The following is a 7265-nucleotide window of genomic DNA, read 5'->3' on the forward strand; positions in this document are numbered from 1 at the left end:
CTAATCACCTACACACAGGGCAGTTTAGGCTGTGTCTGGTCAGTCTAATCACCCAGAGGAAGTAGTCAGGAAGATCTGGTGCACATAGCTTCTCTGTGAAAGCAATGATTGGCCTGGACACACACACACACACACACACACACACACAGTAGCATGGCAATGCCTTTGACCTGGTTCCCTGTATTTAGACCCTTTGATTTCCTGACTCCACTTATTGTTCTGGTCCCAACCATGTCAACCATTCATGTCCCACCCTACGCCTGCTTTACTCCTTTACTCCCCCCTTTTTTTCAGATACCTGTACAGAGCGAGCGAGCTGGGGCCAAAGAGAGAGAGGGAAAGAGAGATGGAGAGAGTATGAATGACATACCGAACGGGGGGGGGTGCTGCATTGACACATAAAACCAGTGTTGCTCAGCTGGAGGAGCGGTGCTGGAGGACTATTGCTGCAGCTAATGGAGAAGCTAGTGTGTGGTGCAAGGGACAAGGAGAGCTCCCTCCTCAGGGACAGGTAAGGTTACCTGGGTGGGGGGGGAGGATTCATGTACTTCCCTTCCTCCTGTTCCTGCCAGTAAACAGGAGAAATCACTGGACAGCTTTAGCTCCACTATTTAGCCTCTTCTCACCGGGTTCACACCTTTTAGTTTGTCTTGGGTGACGCATGCTTGGTGTGTTTTGGTTTTGTCTGTTTGCTCGTTTCCCTCCCTCCCTCTTGTCCTCTCTCTCCTTCTCACGACTCACCTGGTCATAATCTGCAATCAACCCTCCTGCCAGCCAGTCACCTGCAATCAGCACGCCTGCCCACTAGTCAAGCAAGCTCCTCTTCACTTCATAAACCCAGCTCCACCAGCCAGCCTCCGCCGGATCATTGTCATTCATGGTTTGTAAAATGTGCCAGGCTTCCAGCTCTTGGCAGTTTGTTTCCTGTTTATCTGTTTGCCGCTTGCTTGCCTCAACTAACTGCTGCTCTCCACCTTCCAGGATGAACCTACCTGCTGCTACATCTCATCCAGCCCACCAGTCAGCTCTCTGGCTGCCCGCCTGCCAGCCCCCCATTCCTGAACCTCGCTTTCCCCTCACCACCACCACCGCCACCACCAGCCTGCAATATCAAAAACTCTTGTAATAAAATACTTACGTTTCAGAAACCCTGCCATTGAGTATGCCCACTAGAGCCCTTCTTCTAGCTCAGGGCTCAGCAACCTTTACTATCAAAAGAGCCATCTTAGGCAAAAACAAGGGAAAAAAAATCTGTCTCGAGCCGCAAAACATTTTAACATTGTGATGAAGGTAACACAGTTTATAGTCTAAGTATATAGTATATAAGTCTAATGCAGTGAGGGCCCGAGTGCAAATGGACTACGGAGTATTAGGGCCACATTGAGGGAAAAAAATCTGAGATTACCAGAATAAAGTCATAACTTTACGAGAAACAAATTGAAACATTACGAGAATTAAGTCATAACTTAACGAGAAAAAAAGTCGTAATATTGTGAGAATAAAGTCAGAACTTTACGAGAAAAAAAGAAAATAGCACGTAAAATTACTACTTTATAATAGTATGACTTTATTTTCATAATATTACGACATTTTTGTTCTTGTAAACCTATAACTTTATTCTCGTAATATGACTTTATTCTCGAAATCTCAGATTTATTTTTTCCCTCAATGTGGCCCTAATACTCCGTAGTTCCATAGACCTACAACAATGATAACTAAAAATTAAAATGTAAACAAAAAACAGTTCTTCATTTCCACAGGGAGCCACTGGAGAGGGGCTAAAGAGCCGCATGTGGCTCCGGAGCTGCAGGTTGCTGACCCCTGGTCTAGCTGAATACATGACTGACATGAAAATAATTTACTCATACATCTTTTGAAACTTTTCAAATGTTATTTTGTATCTTGGCCCAGTGGACGTCACATTACTTGTGATTCTGAATGTGGCAACCGTGACAAAAAAACCTTCCTCACAGTTTGATGTTCATTTCCTGTTTTACTTTTGTGATAAAAACATTGAAATGTTAATCAGTGACTATAGCAAAAAATGTAATGCAACAGTAGTACACGTAGAAAAGACTCTTAAAGTCAACAATAAAGCTTGCAAACATCTGGTAACATCTATGTGTCAGTAGCCACAATAAGCTACTGGCCATACCAAGTACAACTGTAGCAGCAAAATCCCTGAGTGCATGGGATTGAGAAAGTGCGTTTTGTAGATTCCAAATTAAACTTTTCATGTGTAAGACAAAGACTGTGTTATTTTTTTGTAGAAACGTAACAAAATTTGTTTCCAAAAGATGTGTGGAGTGTCACTACAGTACTACATTTTAAAATCATGCTCTAGGTTCAGACTTGTTTAAAGCTGAAGTAGGTGAGATTGGAGCAAATATGATTAAAAAAAAGTTATTTTTATAAAACGGTCGATATATCGTGACAGTAGTACATGAAACAGGTAACCTGAAAAAAATCATGTTCCTCTTTGTCCTCCGGTGCTCCTAACGGCATCTGCAAGATTTCACAGACCGAAGGAAATAAGCAGTAAGAGCTGATCTAAGGTCTGCTGTCCATCTGCTGTCTATGAGAGCCGGCTGTCAATCACTCGCGAACTCCGACCAAACGGTCAAACTAGGCAGCGCTGATCAAATATGAATCAATATTCTGTTACGTTAATGCCTATTTCTCTCCTCAGATGTTTTCAGAATCATCTTGTAGTGCACGGTTTAGCTGTAAAATGAGAAAGTTTTAGACACGGCCGCCATTGTTAAATCTGTTGAAGGAACGTCAAGTTCCGGTCACATGACCGGAGCACAGCCAATAGGAACGTTCTCTCAATGAAATGACCTGTGATTGGTCAAAGTCTCCTGTCACAGGCTAGATTTTCTAAAGGCTGAAAACAGAGCCATGAGGAGGAGCAGAAGTCTAGTTTTCTCTCAGAACACTTGAATTGCAATATGCTGGAAGGTTATTATGGAATTTTTGCCCACTGATGCCAAAAATATACTGACTACTGCTGCTTTAAAGCAGGAACACTTAAACAGCCGCAAGCTTAATAGCTTTAGGTGTCTTATCAAACAGGTCAAAGCGACTATCATCCAAATGTGTCAAATGCAGATCAGGTTAAGGGGTGTTGGACTGTAATGTTTTATGTTTATTTGTTTCACATATATAAAACGACAATAAAATAAAATTCACATGAAAGAAATGTAAAATTCATCTGAGGGTGTGGTAGAAAACTATAATGCCTTATATAAGAAACCACACCCAGAGGACATACAATAGGTAAAAATAACTATCATGACAGTGCTATTGCCAGTCTAAAACGTTCAAATAATCAGTGTGACCTCCTCAAAGTTTCCTGTCGGTATAAAGTCTGTAAACAGGAAGTGCCTTGTGTTTATTGGGGAATAATAGGCATTACAGTGTCACACCTTCTCACTGAGGTATGCAGCTCACCGAGCACACACAGACACACACACACACACACACACACACACTGGTCTGCTTTTCATTAGAGAGCCCACCATGCTGCACGGTACGTGTAGACCTTGTTAACATGACTGTGGCTTCTGTCTACTAACAAATCTCTGTGATCATGATTCATCTTGAACCATACTCACCCAAAACACACACACACATTGTCAAGTCCTTCACCTCAGTGTGTATGGAGGGAAAAGCTCTCACACACTCAGTCAGAACAAAAGCAGTGGTTTTAAACCATCTGCCTTTCCAACAGTGATCACACCTGCAACCTCTTCTCTTGGCCTGAACCAAATGTGAACAGTTGCTGCTGGTGATTTTTTTGTCCCGTGACCTCGACTGGAATTTGGTTTGAACGCCATTCAGTCGGCATTGGTCGATTATGTTCAGTAGCAGTCAGGGTGTGTGCCTGGGTTAGCCCGCCTTGGTCTGCCAAGACTACAGTTTTTGTCCATCTTGTCTTTGTGTTCTGTCTTATACCTACAGCTTATATGTTCAGTCATGAAGATGATCTTAACCGAGTACTTTCAGTTGCCTAAACGTGGAAAAAGTTTTTGTTGTTTTTTTTTGTTGTAGTGTAATTAGTTGTATGAAGTTGAAGTTGGTACAGTTGAAAACTTTGAAAAAGCTCATAAGTGGACCTTGTGTTGAGATTATTTTGTCAAAATACTATTCCCAAGGTAAAGACTGAACTTTGTAGCTCTTGCTCAACATATGTTGTCATTGATGTACAAGGACTTTTGGTAGTATTCATGCAGCCCGGTATCCCTAAGAATTATGACTGAGCCAGACTGGGCACATCAGCAGCGTGGGGCGTCCACACCGGCAGCGTATCTGCCGCTGCAGCTGCTGCTGTCAGCCCTTTCTTTCTAAATAGAATTTGCCTTTCATAATGGCCATTTCATTTCACTATAAATATCATTTACATTTATTATAGACGGAAAAAGGTTAAGAAGTGTGTGCTCATTTGTAAAATAATATTAATAATAATCCACAATTACTAGTACTTTATTCATTCATGGAACCCTGCAAGTCACTGCATATTCCACAACACAATTCACGTGCAAACAGAGATTAAAGATGACATTTGGAAATCATTATTGGACCAACACAATGTCAATCTTGTATTCTGCTGGTTGTTGATTGGTCAGAAGCTGAGGGAGGTCATCCTCCCTGGAGCGTAATTTTACGTTATTTTGGCCATCACAGACAAGCATGTAAAAAATTAAATGCATTGAGTTGGTAGGAGAGGTCCCGCCCCCCTAAGGGAGGACAGAGGGTGCTTCGACCTCCTCTACCCCCCCACGATGCACAAACCACTTCACACACAACAGGCTGCCCTTTCCCCCTCTGCCCTGCAGGTGTCACTGTTGAAGGCATTTTAATTAGAATTTATTAAATAAAGTATTTTTTCCAAAGAGAGAAAAATATTTTATAAATGATACTGAGATTTGGTAATGGTTTATTTCAACCAATTACTCTTTTTAATATTTTGATCTCCCCTTCTCAAAAAATAGAGGAGCAACCTCCTGTGCCTCTATGGACCAGCCTCCACTGGTCTGAAGTTATTACTTTACTTTACTTTGGATTATGTCTACATTCCACTGGGCCCGTCCGTTTGGAACAGGACCGCATTTTCAGCTGTATTTGTTGGTGCTACACTATTTTGCTGTTAACACATCTCACAAAATGAGGACATTTGCAGAGGGATCCACGTCGCTTTCACCACTCTTCTTATGTTTTTGCTTTCTGGTCCCTAATTTGACATCCTGCTAATCTAACCTGACTGCTTTGCTTTGTCACCTAATGTCAAGTGTCATTATACACAACAATGGCCCCCCTAGCTTAGAAAGCACAACTTCATTGAATGACAAACAACTCCCCAACCACTGGCTTAGTTGTGAGGAACATGTTAGCTCCAGAGTTAAAGGTGAAAGAAGCACGAGTGACCTTTTCTTAACATTATAGCAAAGCCAATGCAACAAATGAAAATGATTACATTTCTATGTTTCATAGGTAACATTCATATTTCTGCTAACAACATGCAGATAAATCATGTGATCTTGTGAGTGCCTGACCACTGAGTCACAGACCTGCAAGAAGCAGATGATTTTATGAAGGAAACAGGGAGTATATGGATATGGTCCAATTCAAAAAGCACCAAAACCCCGTACTGCTCCAACCCTCCATGCGATTAGTTCTCGCTGAATTCAGATCACAAGTTTTCTCCCACGCCGCCTCCTTCCTCTCTGCACAGTCATTGTTCCTCCCTCTCCGCCCAGCTCCTTTTGAATCCCCCTCAACCTCACCATCGCTGGCCTCAAAACTCACTTACGTACCGCCTCCTCAACCTGTTTTCCCTTACCCTCACCCACCACCACCCCTCATCAACCGCCCCTCCATCCCAGCAGTCACAAAGTTAGGCTAGTAGTCTTTCAGTGTCGCAAAGCTGTAGCATCAAGGTGGATATGGTGTCGGATTATCGTCAGTCAGCCATCACAGCTACAGAATCAAACAGCTAGTTAAATCTGCAATGACACCTGACGCCCTTCTCATATCTATGTTAATTTCAACTTGCTCTTAAATTAGAATTCGATTTTTCAAAAGAGATTAAAACTATTTTTGGAGATTTTTGTGTCCTTGGGCTTCTGAGTGGCCGTTTCCCATGGCAACAGTTGAGTGACAGCTTGCCAGAGGATGTGCCGTCATCTTCAGCGGTGCACCACCAACCACAGAACTTCATACTGTCTAGCCAACAAACGTTGGCTCGTACGGCATTCGCTATTATGCTCTTTGGCTGTTTAGTTTGTATTCCACTCAGAAAGTGGAAGCAAGTTAGGCTAGCAAGTCAATGTGTTCATTCATGTTATTTCAATAGCTGCTGAGTCATCGGCAATGTCTGACCCTGTCGCCAGTTCACTGGTTTTCCTTCCTTGGACCACTTTTGGTAGGTCCTGACCACTACAGACCAGGAACATCCCACAAGAGCTGCAGTTCTGGAGATGCTCTGACCCAGTCGTCTAGACAGCACTATTTTGCCCCCGTCAAAATCGCTCACATCCTTACACTGGCCCATTTTTTCTGCTTCCAACACAAAGTTCAAAGTTCAAAATGTTCACTTGCTGTGTAATATAACCCCCCCACTACCAGGTGCCATTGTAACGAGATAATCAATGTTATTCACTTCACCTGTCAGTGGTCTTAATGTTATGTCTGATGGGTGTATACAGTATATAAACTGGGGAAAAAAAAGTTTGGAAACTTGTGTTTGGTGGATTATTTCTCTGTTGTTACAAAGCTAATTGGCATTGTATTTTACATCGTTGGAAAGCCTGTTTATTTACCTTCACAATGATGTCCAACTTATAAGGATCATGCATTTGTGGGATGAGCAACACAGCTGATTATGTGGGTAGCGCCCAAGAACAATTGGCCAAAATGCTCCGCCAATGGTAAACAGTGTATTCTCAGTTTCCGAAAAAAAATTTCCCAGTTTATATATATATATATATTACTTGTTAATCTGAAAAGTAACGAGTAAAGCTGTCAGATAAATGGAGTGGAGTAAAAAGTAGCTACAACATTTGTCTGTGAGATGTAGCGGAGTAGAAGTAGTACTTCACTTTTAGCTAATGCTAGCTAGTTTAGCCAACATCACATATCAGGAAGTTGGCTTTAAATGGTCACGTTGTTCTGTAAAGCAGCGGCTACTGTGTGCTGTTACCAGCACTTTATCTACTCAGGCTGCAGGTGATCAAACTTGACTCACAGCAAACTCTTGCATGCCA

The 7265-nt window shown here is 42.2% G+C and overlaps 1 long non-coding RNA gene across 1 annotated transcript; it reads left to right on the forward strand.

Annotated features, from left to right (window-relative positions):
- The first annotated feature begins 277 nt into the window (after window positions 1–277).
- On the forward strand, window positions 278–1231 carry LOC119503274. The gene is made up of 3 exons (XR_005210290.1): window positions 278–511; window positions 775–880; window positions 982–1231. It is a non-coding gene; the product is annotated as an uncharacterized LOC119503274 (long non-coding RNA).
- The last annotated feature ends 6034 nt before the right edge of the window (window positions 1232–7265 follow it).

This window comes from Sebastes umbrosus, chromosome 2, assembly GCF_015220745.1.
Source record: "Sebastes umbrosus isolate fSebUmb1 chromosome 2, fSebUmb1.pri, whole genome shotgun sequence".
In the NCBI taxonomy this organism is placed as follows: domain Eukaryota; kingdom Metazoa; phylum Chordata; class Actinopteri; order Perciformes; family Sebastidae; genus Sebastes; species Sebastes umbrosus.